Source organism: Trachypithecus francoisi, unplaced genomic scaffold (assembly GCF_009764315.1).
Source record: "Trachypithecus francoisi isolate TF-2019V2 unplaced genomic scaffold, Tfra_2.0 Lachesis_group10, whole genome shotgun sequence".
NCBI classification, from domain to species: domain Eukaryota; kingdom Metazoa; phylum Chordata; class Mammalia; order Primates; family Cercopithecidae; genus Trachypithecus; species Trachypithecus francoisi.
The window spans coordinates 14045205-14062259 of record NW_022681455.1 but is presented as its reverse complement, the minus strand read 5'-3'; the positions used below and the strand labels follow the sequence as shown (position 1 = coordinate 14062259).

The 17055-nt window shown below is 38.5% G+C and overlaps 1 protein-coding gene across 2 annotated transcripts in view; it reads right to left on the bottom strand.

The window, feature by feature from the left end:
* Nucleotides 1-17055, bottom strand: part of RNF182 (ring finger protein 182) — a 53640-nt gene that overhangs the window by 9744 nt on the left and 26841 nt on the right. Inside the window, exon 1 of one of the 2 annotated variants that reach the window (XM_033216283.1) lies at nt 8202-8291. The exons of the other annotated variant lie outside the window; for it this stretch is intronic. The gene's annotated coding sequence lies outside the window, so the exon portion shown is untranslated. Of the gene's footprint in view, nt 1-8201; nt 8292-17055 lie in introns of those variants that run through there. 2 annotated transcript variants of the gene reach the window in all.

Below are 17055 nucleotides of genomic sequence, written 5' to 3'. Positions count from 1 at the left end.
ACAAGGATTAGTCTAATGGGCATGTGAGCCAAACCAGACTTCTCAAAGCTACTGCCTGGAACTCTTTTTATTTGAAGCTAGGGAAAAACAGGACAGGACAAGGACCAGGGGAGGGGACCAGAACCAGAAAAAGATGTATCAAGGAACTGCCATGGCAGCAAGAGGGAGAAGAAGAAGAACAAAGCCAAAATTATGAAGACAGTAAAGGAAAACAAGAGGCAGAGATAAAAAAAAAAAAAAAAAAAAAAAAAACCAGAGACAAACCTGATGAGACCTAAACTGAGTTTCTGAAGTCAATAATGTATGAAGGTTTCTGTGAGCCAATAAATTCCTTTTTATGCTTATGTTAGTTTTCTGGATGGATTTCTGTTACTTACAACCCAAAGTGCCCTAATACAGTTACCATGCTGTACTTGACGTTGAGAATTTATTGTTGTTTTAGATCTAGGTTGCTACTTAGTATTACAGAAATTTATATAAATAAATAATTCAACAAAACAACTCAGAGGCAATAGGCATTCTCTAAGATTTCATTTGCACACATGTGCACACACGCATGCACATGTACACATAAACACACATTTACATATATAAATACACAAAGGTCACCAGACATATTGTTGCTTATTAGTGGCCTTTGTGTGTGTGCATTCTTTTTTATTTGGTTCTTTTCTCTTCCACCAGTATCAGCCTGAATACCACCCCTCCCCTGTTCCACTTCCCCCAGGAGCCCATATTAACTACCTGGTATGTCTTCTTCTACATACAGATGGTTCGCAACTTACTATTTTTCTACTTTACACTCATGCAAAAGCCATACACATTCAGTAGAAACCATATTTTGAGTATCCACAAAACCATTGTTTTTCACATTTATTACAGTATTCAGTAACTGACACGAGATACTCAACACTTCATTATGAAACGGGAAAAGTTCCCTTATCCCTCTCACAGGGCATGTGATGGGGGTGTAGCTCGCTTCTTCAGTGCCCCACTGCTCAAACTTCAAGGCGGAGCATGAAGACAGGCAGGTTATGGGGCTCTGACCCCACAGCAGCGTGTAAGGCTGAATGTTTACAGCTCCTGAAGCCCCGGAGGGTGTGTGTTACCATGTGCTCTTTTAGTTTAGCCGTCTGTAGGCGGCTTACGTTAGTCAGCTCAATTAGACCCTCTGCTTTATCGCACGGAAAGAGGGCTTTCAGTATCCTGGGGTTTCTTGCCTTGGTGTACCAGAAGAATCGAATCACACGTGGGCTTAGAGAATGACTGCAAGGTTTTATTGAGTGGAAGTTCTCAGGAGATGGATGGGGAGCCAGAAGGGAGATGGAGTGGGAAGGGGTTTTCCTCTGGAGTCGGGCAACTCAGCGACCTAGACTCTCCTCCGACTACCTCGGCCAAACTCCTTGTCATTCCACCGGTTGATGGACTGCCAGCCTGCCAGCGTCTGTCAGTGTGCTCTTGTGCCAAAGTGCTCCTCTCAACGTCCAGTCGCTTGTGTGTCTCAGGGTTTTTATAGGTACAGGATGGGGATGTGGTGGGCCAGGGTGGTCTTGGGAAATGGAACATTTGGGTGTGAAGGCAGGAGGGCCTGTCCTCTCTAGGTCTGTGACAGGTCTGAGGGTGGAGCCCTAACCAGGGACCATGCCCTCCTCTAACCAGCACTTCCCTGACCCCCTTCTGTATCAATTATAAGCTTTGTGATAGATGATTTTGCCCAACAGACCAATGTAAGTGTGCTGAACACATTCAAGGTAGGCTAGGCTAAGATACGATGTTTGGTAGGTTAGGTATATTAAATGCATTTTCTTTCAACTTAAGTATTTTCAACTTCCGAAGAGTTTATTGGGATGTGACCCCATCATAAGTAGAAAAGCATCTGTATTTCTCCATCTACATATAATTGCAAGGACACAAATAAACACAATCTTTGTTTTTTATTAATAGTATATTATACCAAGTTTTCCGCATCTTGCTTTTCCTACTGAGTAATAGCTCATTCAACTGAGATAGCCCTAAATTACTTTTATAATGGCTGCATGATATTTCACCATTTGGATGTACTAGAATATATCCAACCATTCCTCTCCTGGTGGCTATTTGTCTAAATTTTTCCCCCAACACAAACAGTAATGCCGAACACAACCTTGTAATATATATATCCCTACATGTGGGTGCTTTTATTTCTTTAGGAGAACAAGGAGTAGAACTTCTGGATCAAACAGATACTACTTGTAATCTATTTTGCCAGACTGCTTTCCAAAAAGGCTGTAACACATACTCAACCAGTAATATGAATATTCTTTCTCCTGAACATCAATAGTTATTGAACTTTTAAGTTTTGCCAGCCTATAGGGTTTCATTCCATTCTGTCTGTTCCAATAGTTTTTATTACTAGCATCTATACATTTTGTTAAATGCTTTTGCAGCATCTATTGATGTGATCATATGATTTTCTACCTTTAAATAGATCATGTAATAAACTGCACTGACAGATTTTGACTTCTGTATTCTTGGAATAAACCCCACCTGGTCACAGTTGGGTTCTCAAATACATTCATGGGTTCTATTCACTAATATTTTATTTAGAAATTCTGCATCTGTACTCAAAATTAAATTGGTCTCTAGATTTTTTTGTGTGCTGTTAGGTTGTGACATTAAATGTATGCTTATTTGATAAGTGAAACAGGAGCTATTCATCTTCTGGAACAGTTTAAATACTGATAAAATTATGTATTCTTTAAAAGTTACATAAAACTCAGTTGTAATTTCATATGATTCCATTGTCATTTGCAATAGTAGATCTTTAATAATGTTTCCATCTGTTTTAGGGTTATTGTCCTATTCAAATGTTCCATTTCTTCCTAGGTTAAATTTAGACATTTATATTTGACAACCTGGGGACAGGTTCCTGATCTGTCACCCGGGCTGGAGTGCAGTGGCACGATCTTAGTTCACTGTAACCTCCACCCACCAGGGTCAAGCAATCTTATCTCCTCAGCCTCCCAAGTAGAGATTACAGGTGTGCGCCACCACACTAAGCTAATTTTTGTATTTTTAGTAGAGATGGGGTTTTGCCATGTTGCCCAGGCTGGTCTCAAACTCCTGTACTCAAGCGATCCACCCACCTGGGCCTCCCAAAATCCTGGGATTACACATATGAGATTACAGGTGTGCGCCACCATGCTTAGCTAATTTTTGTTTTTTTTAGTAGAGACAGGGTTTTGTCATGTCGCCCAGGCTGGTCTCAAACTCCTGTACTCAAGCAATTCACCCACCTTGGCCTCCCAAAGTGCTGGGATTACAGTTATGAGCCACCATGCCTGACCTGGGTTTTGGTTTTTAACTCAGTCTGACAATTTTCCCATTAAAACATTTAATGAATTACAAAAATTTGTGAATTTTCCAAGTTCATTCACATTTAATGTAAAGGCTGTCATATATTAACTCATTCTTTCCTTCTCACTTGATTTATTTGATTCAATTCCAAATATTTCCCTCCTGTCATCTTCCTTCATCTCAAGGTATGCGTTTCTGGTTAACTTGTGGTTCAGTTACTTTTTGTTTTGTATTATTATTTTTGTCAGAAAACACGTGATATTTCTGAATGCTTATATAGTAATAAATTTCCTCCTGACAGGGAAATGTATGGGATTTTCAGGCTGCTGTCTTTTTCTCTCTGAAACCAACCCAATAGTCCTATAGACTAATCTTTTTTATAAACATAGATTGCCCTTTTTTATCTTAAAGCTTAAAACTTAAATGTTTTATCTGAGCTCCTTCCTCAGGAGAGGACTTTCATGCCTCTCAGAAAAAGTATCAAAGAATTGAAACTCACCAGATCACCACACCAGATGAGGGGCCCCTCATTGATCATGATTGCTTCCTTGCCCCTCTCTAGTTCCTATTTTCTTACACATCGTTACATTTCTTCCCTGTTATATAAACCCCTGGTTTTAGTCTGTCAGAGAGATGGAGTTGAGAAGGATCTCCCATCTCTTCAGCCACAGCACCCAATTAAAGCCTTCTTCCTTGGCAATACTCACTGTCTCATGATTGGCTTTCTGTGCGGCGAGCAAGTAGGGCCTAGACCAAACCCTTGGTATTTTGGTAACATCTCCATGACCTGCAGAAATTGCTATCTCTAGTTTTCTGTGTCACAGATGAGAAATCTGCTGCTAGTCTGATACTTCTTCATGGTAAGTAATTTGCTCTGTCTAGAAGCTTCTAAGATTTTGCCTCTTATTTTTAATATATAGTTCAACAACTTTTCCAATAAATGCAGAGTGTCTTTTTTCATAAATTTTACCTGGAACTTAATAGGCCACTTGAATTTACAGACTCAAGTCCTGATTTTTAAGCTCAAAAAATTTGTTTCTTATATTTATTTAATTATTGCCTTTCCCCCATCTGTTCCTTTTTCTCTTTCTGGCTCTCTCCTGTTACTCACATGTTATATTTCCTGGATCTATTTTCTTTTGTGGTTTCCATTCCTTTATATTTTTGTTCTGTACTTTCATATTCTTCTACTTGACCAACTAGGCTGCCAATTCAAGCCCCAAGAATGATCATTATCACCTTCAGTTCATTTACTAAAATGTTTGATGGGGAAATCATGCATTTCATCTCTAGAAAGTCTTCTTGTGCTGCATCTGCATCTCCTTATGTGCTCTTTCTATTTTTTGTCAGGTTGTCATCTGTCTCTGGCTGCTGCTCCATCTCATTCAGCGTGAGTTGTCTTTTCTCATACACTGTCTTCCCTTTGGCTGCAGTGCCAATATTTTTCTTTGTTATATCACTGGGGTTCAGGCCTGATTGTTGAAGGACTCATGGAACTGAAGTTCTGTGAGTAGGGGAAACACAATGATCTCTTCTCCTGCGATCTAGCAGTGTGACAGGTGGGCTGCCAGGACCCTTCCAAGGCCTCCTGCTCCAAAGGATGCCCCCAACTACTGATTTTTCTCCTTGGTCTCTTGTGGAACACACACACCATGTGGTGAGGGTGAGTTTCAGTTTTCCTCCCAGGAGTCCCCATCCTCTGTAGGTCAAGCTCATCACAGTATCCAATGCATCCTGATCTTCTGGTGGGACTCATCCAGTGGATGCCAGCCCTCGGTACCAGCCAAGCCTAGAAGGGAATCTCCCATCTGCTCCCACACCCCTACCCTCAGCTTTCATAAAGCTTGGGGTTTCACTTGCACTCAGGGGTCTGCTGGCTCCAGAAGTAGTTGGGATCAGGAAAGGCAGATAGAGTAGAATTGAGAGAGCAAGATAGCAAGCCACTTTAGCTTGCTATCTTTCAAGAATCCTTGCCACCTATAATTCCTGGAGTTTTTCCCAAACAGTTACCTAGATGGAAAAATGGAAATTTGTGATAAAAGTTTAATTTGGGGAGAACACTGGCAATACTAATCATGTTCAGTGACTATTACATAAAGATATATACCAAACTGATTCTCATCCCTAAGTTAATTGTTTTTGAAATTCACTTTTTAGAATTCTCCTTTTTGCACATTATTTTGTTTTACTTCCTCTATAGCAAACTGTCTCATTCTAAGAATCCATAAATTGGACACTCAACAGTATAAGAATCATTTTCCTTTGCCTTTGGCTATCTTTCTTAAGTAATGCCTTTCAAGTTCTACCTTTTAATTCAAAGAGCTATATTTCTATATACTAGCTAGATAAAAAATTTTTTTTTTTTACATTTTAAAAACATTTGTGTTTTTTTAACTGAAATTGTCTTGAGTCTTTGCTGTTTGGTTCTTGAACTGTTTTTGGGTCTTCTTCCCCACTTTCTCATGATATTACCCTTCTATTTCAATTTTTTAAATTTATTAGACCATCTCCCCTAAATACTCTTTGTCCTAGCCCCTATCATGTGTGGCAACTTGTCTGCAAATATGGCTGCAATAATTCTCCACAGACCTGTACAAACACTTTCTACAATGTGACCTTCTTTTCATCAGATCAACAGGTAATCTGCTTTTCCCCACTCCTTAAATCTTGGCCTTGTGACTTGCTTTGACCAATATTAAGAGTTTGAAGCAAATTTGTGACCTCAGGGTGTCTTGAAGCTTCTGCTTTGCTCTCCTGGAATTCTGAGACCACCATCGAAGCAGCCCAGGCTAGCCACTCCAAAGATGAGAAACCACAGAGAGAAGGGCCCAGACAAAAGCCAGCACCAAATCCAGTCATGTGAGACCATTAGAGACCATCCAGCCTCAATTAACCACGAGGGACAACTCCCATTTGAATAAGTGTCACCATGAAAGAACAGTTGAAGAATGTGCCCCACTGAGCCCAGTAGAAAATGCTGAGCCACAGACTCACGAACCAATAAAATGGCTGTTGTTTCCAGCCACTAGTTTTGAGGTGCTTTTGTAACAATAGATAAGCAAAATAGCATGCTAAACTATTTATTTCCAAACTAATCCAAAGCCAATCTCTGCCCAAAGAAATTATTTCCCTCATTTATCAATGAGTATCATGCCTACCTAGAAGACTCTTTTATGAACTTTGAAGCTGTCCAATCCATACGTCTTGCAAGTTTTGTCAGTCAAAATACAGTTTCTATGTATTCTTCCATGCATAAACTTCAATAATTTGTATTATAATAACTTCTATTAATTCAAGTCTTTTTAAAAAGCTCAAAAATTTTAGAAACACTGCATAAGCTCTACTACAGTAAGTGGAAATTATAATTCCCACTTAATAGGTATATGAACATCCATTGAAATTAAGTACTTTTCCTAAGATTACATGAGAAGTCAGGACAAAAAAAGTCAAAATAAGTAGAGCTCAAAACAAAAACAAAACAAAACAAAACAGAGCTGTCACTGTGATCCTATTATTTGTCTATCCAGGGCTCTATGCTGTGTATTACTCCACTGTCCATATGAATTAATTGTATAGGTCTTAGGGTGAGTTGAATTTCTTTAAAATATTTCATATACAGTTTCATGTAGCCTGAATTATTCTTATAGAATCCATCAACCATTTTAATTTGGCATCAACAGGAGATATATTTTTCCCCTTACGAAAAGACAACTTTCAAATTTCAACTCTCATTTCCAAAAATACTCCTCCCATCCTAGAAAATAAATGTTGTAAACATTGCTCTCTAGATGATGAGAAAATATATTTTAAATGGCTCTGTAACAAGAAAACTGATACAAGTTAAGATATTGTCATTTTCATTAACTATGGTTTGTTTTTATAAATGGTGCTAAATACCTGCTTCTATGTTCAATTTATTTTTGTGCAAAATGGAGAATCACTCTTCAAACACTTTGACTTCTTGATCATCAGTTTTTATGATGTCTTAAATTCTTTGACTAATAACTCTATCTTCAAAAACATATGAGAGATTCTGGCACTTGTAGCATCATTTTTCTTTGTGACTATCAAGGTAGAACATTGGTTTTTAAGCTCAGCTATTGATAAAGTATACACGCTTGCCATCTCTCTGACACCCAATTGCTCATTCACAAAACCCGATGTTCCTAACCTCATTATTTATGGAGCTTGAGTCTCAAGTTAAGCTTAAACCACACGTGGAATCTACCTCCAACAAAGTCCAGTTTTTCCACCTAGAGATTCAGAAGCTGGATTCTAGTTAGAGCTTGAAAGACCCGCATTACTGTTAATAATTACTAACAATAATATCCTGGTCTCAGTCCCAATTATCACAGTTATGCCTTAGGGAACATTAATAATAGTTGAACTTTGTAGAGATTACAGTCTCAGAATTAAGGGTTTTAGTATACCTTTCATTAAAAACAATCCTTCTCACTATAATAAAAGTCTCCAAAACTCAAAAACCTAAAAAGAATAGGCTCAACAAATGCCAAGCTCTCATTCTTGAAGGACCATCAGCTGACTCTAGAAGAATTTAACCCACAACACTCATAACCCCTAATGGTTGTTTGGCAGCATAAGGAGCAATTCCAGAAAGCCTCCCTCAACAATTAAAACTCTTACCTCCCCCCTCCTCCAAGAACAAGCAATTTAATTTGATGGAGAGTCATAATCTATTTATTAGGATACAGCCAAGTTAATAACCTAGCAATCTAAGTTATTAATTTTGGAAGAGAGGCCACTATTTTTATATATGGAGTTGTGATTTATGCTGTGCTGTTTGCCAGCAGTTTTAAACGAATAAATGTTCAGGAATAAGAGAGAAAAAAACAGGTACACCGCACCCTATATTTAGGTATCCATATCTGCTTTCTTCTTCAAGACTCTGGAAGTGCAGCCAGGAGCATGACCATTGCTTGCGGGCTGTCTACAATGGAAGCACATAGCATCTAGAGTCAGGATACTGAGATTTGGGACCTGGCTCTGACACTGTGATCTTAGACTAAAAGATAACACCTGCCTCACAAAGTGGTTGTGAGGATTCAATGAAATCATTTAGGTGTAAATATTTTACATACATAAGCACTATATGGATGCGACTAGAAATTTAGAAATAATGGATCCATTGATATGGTACTTCAGCATTCTAAATTAGTAGTGGATAGAATATGCATTGAACACAGTATCAGAAAGTACACAGGTTTTCTGTCTATAGATAGATCAGATAATAAGTAAAGCAAGTAAAGCACAATTTACCAATGTTGTAATAACTTCCACTACCTGATGAGCTGAGAGAGAAATGTCATTATTTCTCTTTTGTTTATATTATCTATATGGAACACTAACAAATAATATATAAAGCTCATAAGTTTAGATTTTTTGCTTAGTACCTTACTCTTTATTTGGAAGAGGCAAAGATATAATATAAGATCATGGTTAATAAGAATATGGCCTGAAAATTACATTATTAAGAATGACTGAATCCTCTTCCATTAGACTAATTTCTTTCCTATTAATTTCTTCCTTCATAATTTCCTTTAGCCAAAGTTTAATAAAACTCTCTAACCTTATCAACAAAAACTAAAATGTCTAAAGAAATTAGCACAGATTACATGTACCATTTCTACAATTTCAAACTTAAGTAGATTATTTTGATGCCTATTTCACTAAATGGAACTAATAGTGTATATAACATGCGCACGGGCGCCTGCGCACGCGCACACTCTCTCTCTCTCTCTCTCTCTCTCTCTTCCTCCGTCAAAAAAAGTGCATAATACTCCCAAAGCCATGGCTGAAAATCACCAACTGTCCTTCATCAATACATTTGTGATTGACAGAAAAGTCATCTTCAACTGCTATAGAACTCACTTAAAAGAGTAACAGCTGGGTTTGGTTTTTGATTTGTTCGCTTGTTTTTTGTAGAGATGGGGTCTTGGTACATTGCCCAGACTGGTCTCAAATTCCTGGCCTCAAGCAATCCTCCTGCCTTGACCTCCCAATGTGCTGGGACTACAGGCATGAGCCACTGCACCTAGCCAAGATAGGTTTTAATTCTTGATGGACTCATGATGTAGCCCTCTTTTGATATATTATCACTTTCATTTAATAATTCAGCAAGCATTTACTTAATATCTTTTAAGTGTCATACCATGTGCAAGATGCTGGGGATTCAAAGACAATCAAGACAAGGTTCCTGAAAGCAGAGGCTGATTGTAAAGGCAAATGGATCCTTTCCTGCCTTTACCTTGTCTCATTTGTTCTTCACCTTCTTCCCAGTGGCTATACCCTTACTCTTGAAACTATCTATTCTCACAGTTCCATGACATCACAGTCTTCCAGTTTTCCTCCTAGTTCACTGATCACTGATCACTATTCTCAGTCTTTTCTGCCAGCTCCTCTTCTATCAAATCTCTAGATGTTAGAACTCCGTAGCCCTTGCTTGCACTCTTTCCCTTGGATTGTTCCATCTCCTCCAGTAGCTTTGAATACCATGACATGATGACTGCTCCCCAATTTGTGTCTGCAGCCTATCCCTTCCCTCTGAGTTCCAGAGTGCTTACAGCACCTCCACTTGTATTAACACAAACATTTCAAATTTAACAGGTCTAAGACAAATTTCAATCCTCACCTCTCACTACCACCCAATTGTTTCCTGCAGTTTAAATAAATGGCACCACCATTCTCTTAGTTTTTCAAAAACTAGGAGTCACCTTTGATTCTACATTATACCTCACTCCTCATGTCCAATCCACTGGCAAGTCAGTCAATTCAACCAAAGTATGTTTCCAATCCTCCAATATCATTCCATCTTCATCATGAACATCCTAATCCAGGCTTTGACCCTGTTCATTGCAGAACCTTCTAATTTATCTTCATGCTTCTAATCTTGCCCCGTTATAAATTATTTTCATTGCAATAACCAAAGTAAGCTTCTAAAAATGTAAATGGGATTATATCTACCATCTGTTTATTACACTTAAATTGTTTTTCATTACATAGAGATTAAAATACAAACTCTACGCAGCAAGGTACTGTATGATCTGGCCTCTGCCTTCCCTCCAACCCTGTCTTGAACATATTGTTTTCCTGGCACACTGGCCTTTGTTAAGTTCCATGAACAGTCTAAAGTCTTTCATGTTTTAGGCTGTTTGCTCAATGTGAAATATCATACTAATTTCATTCCTTCTTAGAGATCTTGCCTTAGTCTGTTTTGTGTTGCTATAAAGGAATACCTTGACGCTGGGTAAATCATAAAGAAAAGAGGTTTATTTGATTCAAAATTCTGACTGGCTAGCAAGTTCAGGACTGGACACCTGTATCTGATGAGGCTCTCAGGCTGCTTCTATCCATGGGAAGAAATGAAAGGGAGCTGATACGTGCAGATATCACATGGCAAGACAGGAAGCAAGAGAGAGGGGAGGTGCTAGGCTCTTTGTAACAATTAGTTATCAAGGGAACTAACAGAGTAAGAATTCATTCACCTCCAAAGAAGAGCATTAATTTATTCAGGAGAGATCTGGTCAAATTTCAACATGAGGTCTGGAAGTAACAAATATCCAAAACAACAGCAGATCTCAATATAAAGTCCTCAAGGAGGTCCTCCCCAATTACTTGTTTTCAAAATCACTTATCCCTTGTTTTCTATTATGGCACTCTGTTTACTTCCTTCAACAAACTTCAAGAAGTCCAATTTAACTAATTTGTCTGTTCTAAATTTCTACTACTACAATGTAAATTATAAGAATACAAGAACCACTAATACGTTGCTTACCATTCTAGCACAAGCACCTATCGATAAGCTAGCACAGAGTAGATACCCAATAAATACCTGCCATATAAATATATTGAAATGTTTCCAAGACTCCTCCCACCTCTTCCTATCCGTGAATGGTATACCACACCCTTCTGAATGTGGTGAAGTCAGCACTTTGTCTTGATAAATATTCTTGAATGTGACACATTTTATAATGTAGATTTTCAGATTATGGATTTTATATTATTATTATTACTACTATTACTATTTTGAGATGAAGTCTTGCTCTGTCACCAGGTTGGAGTGCAGTGGAGCAATCTCGGCTCACTGCAACCTCCGCCTCCCAGGTTCAGGCAATTCTCCTGCCTCAGCCTCCCGATTAGCAAGGACGACAGGCATGCACCACCACACCCAGCTAATTTTTGTATTTTTAGTAGAGACAGGGTTTCACGATGTTGGCCAGGATGGTCTTGATCTCTTGACCTCGTGATCCGCCTGCCTCAGCCTCCCAACAGATTATAAATTTAACACTCTAAAATGTCCATGAAAATATCAAATCAGCTGGACTTCCCAAGAAATCTATAAACATTAAAAAATACATTAAAGACTTATAGCATCTAGGAAGCTCTCAATACATGTTGAAAAAATAAAAGAATTCCATTATTTGTCTTCATCATTTAAAATCTCCAATTTGATAAATATTTGTCCACAATCAGCTTCAGGTTTAGGCTCACTGAAAGTATCTATTAATACAATTCAGAGAATAAAATTCCCATAGGATTGTTTCTCTGTAAATGTTCAGATATGTACCTGAAGAAGTATACTTTGTGCTTAAGGCTTTTAAATTTTCTACAAATGTTTCTTTACATACTAAGCAAAATAGTTATCACTACAATATTTCAGTATTCACAATGTTCCAAAAATTATACATACAGTTAAAGCTAGAAAGGTATTATTTTTATAATATTATCCTAAAATAAAAACAAAGTCACAAACCAAAACGTTTTGCTCACTTTCTGTAATTCTAAAGAATACACCATCTCTTTTTCAGCATTAATAAAATTGGCTACAACATCTCATGAGATGAAGTAGATTTCTGTTTACCAAGGTCCAGCTGTACTTGGACTCAGCAAAAATGTCACCAATCCAATTAATGAAATGCCTCAATTAATAATAGGCAAAAGGTTTTAAAATGAAATAAAAACACTTTCTATATTCTACCACATTTAATATATGCCTTGACCCAAGCTTGACAAGAAAAAAAGAACTCTATAGATTAAATTTTATTGAATTTATTTGCCCTCAGTGGCTTTTCTCAATAGGCCTTTTAGAATCAATCTTAATGAATGTGTCACTTTGCAACACAGCTACATAATGTGGCATTATTGATTGACATATATTCAACTGTGAAGATTAGGATAAAGTAAAAGCCTGTAGTGTTTTTTAAAATGAGACAAAATGATACTTACATAAAAAGAAGATTGCTAGGAAAGATAGTTTTATATTTATTGTATATTAAGATTAAGTAATTTTGTCGTGTGACAGACATTCTAAATACTCTATTCCCAAAAGGCCCCTATGCAAGATGGAGTCTCTCTAGTTTGAACACCTCTGACAGATCCCTTGGTGTGGAAACTGTGTGACATTTCATTCCATTCAGTCACACAGTGGACAGGTGAGTTACTAGTGAAGATGTAGAACAAAGGGATTAGTACTGCCCTGGGTGTGTGTGTATGGTGGGGGCAGGGGGTGGTGCTTGTTACTGACTATAGAGCAGGAAGAAAGTAGAGCACGGCTTCCTTTCATATCAGCCCAGGAAATGATGAATTTGGGGAAGCTTTTAAATTATAAATAAATTCTTCCTATATTTGTGGTTGAGAGAAAAAGAGCTCAGCCGTTGGAATCCTCGAAGATGGTCATAATTAGTCTGGAAAACCTCCATGGAAAGAAGTGAAACTCTGGAAACTTTCATAGTGAGCCAAGATACATTAAGGAGAGAAAGAACATTATAGAGTAATCTAATGCAAAGGACAGGCTGGGAACAGTGGCTCACGCAGGTAATCCCAGCACTCTGGGAGGCCAAGACGGGTGGATCACCTGAGGTTAGGAATCTGAGACCAACCTGGCCAACACAGTGAATGCCTGTCTCTACTGAAAATACAAAAATTAGCCAGGCGTGGTGGCATGCATCTGTAATCCCAGCTACTAGGGAGGCTGAGGCAGGAGAATCGATTGAACCTGGGAGGTAGAGGTTGCAGTGAGCATAGATCACACCATTGCACTTCAGCCTGGATAACAAGAGCAAGACTCCATCTCAAAAAAAAAAAAAAAAAAAAAAGGCAAAGAACAGTCAGGATACATTAGGCCAAAGCAGAGAGAGTATGCAGCAGAAGGTAAAAATAGATAGCTGGTCACTATTACAATAGCTAATATTTGGAATCAAGTGGCCATCAGCAGATGAATGGATTTAAAAATGTAGTGGGTATACACAATGAAATACTATTCAGCCCTAAGAAAGAATGAAATCTTGTCATCTGCAGCAATATGAATAAGTCTGAAGGACATTATGTGAAGTGAAATAAGCCAGGCACAGAAAGAGAAGTACTGCACGTTCTCACTCAAATGTGGGAGCAAAATAAAATTTTAGCCCATGGAAATTTTAAATATTATGTAAAACTGTTAGAATCAAATTTCTGAATTTGAAAACAATGTATTTTCATACCTAATAAAGGTATGAAAGTGGGGAGGGCATAGAGATAAGGTCTTGCTATGTTGCCCAGGCTGGTCTTGAACTCCTGGCCTCAAGCAATCCTCCCACCTCAATCTCCCAAAGTGCTGCGATTACAGACGTGAGCCACACTGCACCTGGCCTAATAAAACTTTTTTAAAATGGCACCATCATGGATCGTAAAGCTGCAGACAGAGACCACTCATAGAATTTACAGTAACAGTACAACTGAGACATGGAAACCATTCTGCCAAGCAGCACATAATGCATCAAAGGCCCTGTGGTTGCAGTGCAACTGTTAACCAACACCAGCCATGGGGCTCCTCCTGTGTACCCACAGGACCTAAGTCTAGAAAGACTGAAACACCAAGTATGTCAAAAAGCCATGATTTCCTGATGATACTTAAAAAACAAAATGAACTCCTTTGGAAGATGTGAGGAAAATAACCCACTCTGAAACCAAATAACCAAGCGAAAGACACAAGAATTTATTCTGCCTTTTCTTTATATGCAGCTTCCTTTCTGTTACGCCTTTAAAGTAACCAAATAATTGATGAGGTAAAATTCTTCTTTATAGAAGTATTTCAACCAATGATGATGGAACTGTATTATTTTGTAATCCTTAGTAAAATAATCTAGATCAGAAGTTGGCAGATAACTCCCAGTAGGTCAAATCTAATCTGGTAAATGTTTTATAGGTACGCAGTTGTGCCCATTCATGCACATACTGTCCAAGGCTGCATTCCTACTACAATGACAGAGACCATATTGGCCCTCAAAGCCAAAACTATTTACTATCTGGCCCTTTACATAAAAGTTTACTAACCCCTAACCTAGGAATTAATTACCAATGGCTGCCAAAATCACAGAGCAAAAAGCAGATAAGGAGGCGGATGACACACGGGTCAGGCTTACAACACCTGTGCTCACTGATGGGGCTTCACACAACAAAGGGAGGGACAAGGCAGCAGGTGCCTCCTGATGCCATTAAGCGGGAAGCGTACAGCACCCCCACCTTCATAGGCCTTCTTGCCAAAAATCTGAAAACACGATCAAACCTCAGATTGTTATTACCTGTTCATAGGAAATACAGCAGACAGAAAAATGAATTTAAGTACATGGGGATGTAGTTAGTTAAAATTCTGACTGTGGGAAATTCTACAAGACAAAGGATCCAGTTTCTTCAACGAATAAATTGCAAAGAAAAAAAGAAGGGTGAACCCACAGACCAAGGATGCCCAATCTTTCAATTTCCTGTGCCACACTTTAAGGAGAATTGTCTTGGGCAACACATAAAATACACTAATGCTAATGATACCCAAAGAGCTACAAACAATTAAATTTAATTTAAATTTAAATTTTGAAATCTCATAATGTTTTCAGAAAGTTTATGAATTTGTGTTGAACCACATTCAAAGCTGTCCTGGCAGCATGTGGCCCACAGGCCACAGGTTAGACAAGCTTGCTATAGACTAAAAGAAGCCTAAGAGATTTATTAGCTAAATACATGAGTAGTCCTTGTTTGGATTCTAATTCTAACTGACCAATGGGGAAGGGGGGAATTTACAAGACAATAAGGGAAATTTGAATACCAATATTTCATGACAGTAAGGAATTACTCTGCAATTGTTGTCTGGTGTGATAATGACATTGTGGTCATATTATTTAAAGGCAAGTCTCTTCAATGTTTTGAAGATACATACTGGGGTTTCACAGATGAAATAATATGACATCTGGGCTTTGTTTCAAAATAATCCAATGGGGAGGGGGGCAGATAAATGAAGCAAGATTGGCCATATGTTGATCACTGTTGAGGCTGAGTGATAAGTAAAAAGGGATTCATTGTACCATTTTCTCTACTTTTGAATATGTTTAAACATTTTCCATAATAAAAAGATAAAAATAAAATCATTAGTAAAGCTTTCTCTCTACTTTCCAACATCTGTGCTCATGGATGCTTTGTTTCTCCCCCTGCCCATCTACCACATATATTCATTCATTAAACAAATGCCTACTGAATGTTTAGTACAGCATAAGCCCTGGGCTAGGTGCTGGCGATGGCCTCACCTTCAAGAAGTGTACATCCTAGAGGGGGAGCCCAATAAGGAACTCAGCCTTACCACACTTGATGGTCAATGCTGCGTAAGCAAGACCCACAGGGTGCTAAGGAATGCAGAGAAGGGGCATCTATGCCTTCCCATGTTCCTCATTCCCACCCCTTAATATTCTTTAACAGTATGGCCACTCTCTCCCGATTGTCTACTTTGCTCTTCTAAGGAGAGATTTCCTTTCTCTAAGTGGCCCTGACTTATAAGCCAGAGGCTTCACATTGCCTATTCCATGAATATAAAACACTGGACTCTTCCTCCACTCTGTCCCTCACATGCCTTTGACTTCTGTGGTAACTACCCTGACAGCCCCAAAATCCCATCCTCACCCAGTGCTATCCTACTTACTTCCTGCTCCATAGTCAGTAACAAGTGACACCCCACCCCCGCCCCCACCATACACATACACCCAGGGCAGTACTAATGCCTTTGTTCTACATCTTCACTGCTAACTCACCTGTCCACTGTGTGACTGAACGGAATGAAATGCCACACAGTTTCCACACCAAGAGATCTGTCAGAGGTGTTCAAACTAGAGTGACTCCATCTTGCACAGGGGATGGGTAAAATGAGGCTGTGAGACCTACTGGCTGCATTCCTAGCAGACTAGGCATTCTTAGTCACAGGATATTAACAGTTAAGGGAAGAAGTTAATAATGTTTATTGAACAGACCCAGGACTTAACAAATCCAGGAAATAACAGACCCAGGAAATGTTCTGATGTCCTGTCTTATGAACAAAAGCAGTCTTAGTTTAAGAATAAGTTTTGCAATGAGATTCCGTCTCAAAAAGAAAAAAGAGTAAGTTTTGCTTTTAAAATAATATTCTTGTGAAAGTAGTTACACAGAGATTAACAATCCTTTGTCAAAAGCCCTTGTAGTAGAGCACATCTCCCCACGACTTTTTGCTTTGTTATCTTATATATAAACAAGCATTGTACCTCACTAAGGCAGATGTGTTCCTCCTCTCACTCTTGGGAATGCCCTGGTCTCTCTATGGAGTAGTCACCCTTTTATTCCCTTACTTTCTTAATGAACTTGCTTTCACTTTATTCTGTGGACTTGCCTCAAATTCTTTCCTGCTCAAGATCCGAGAACCCTCTCTTGGGG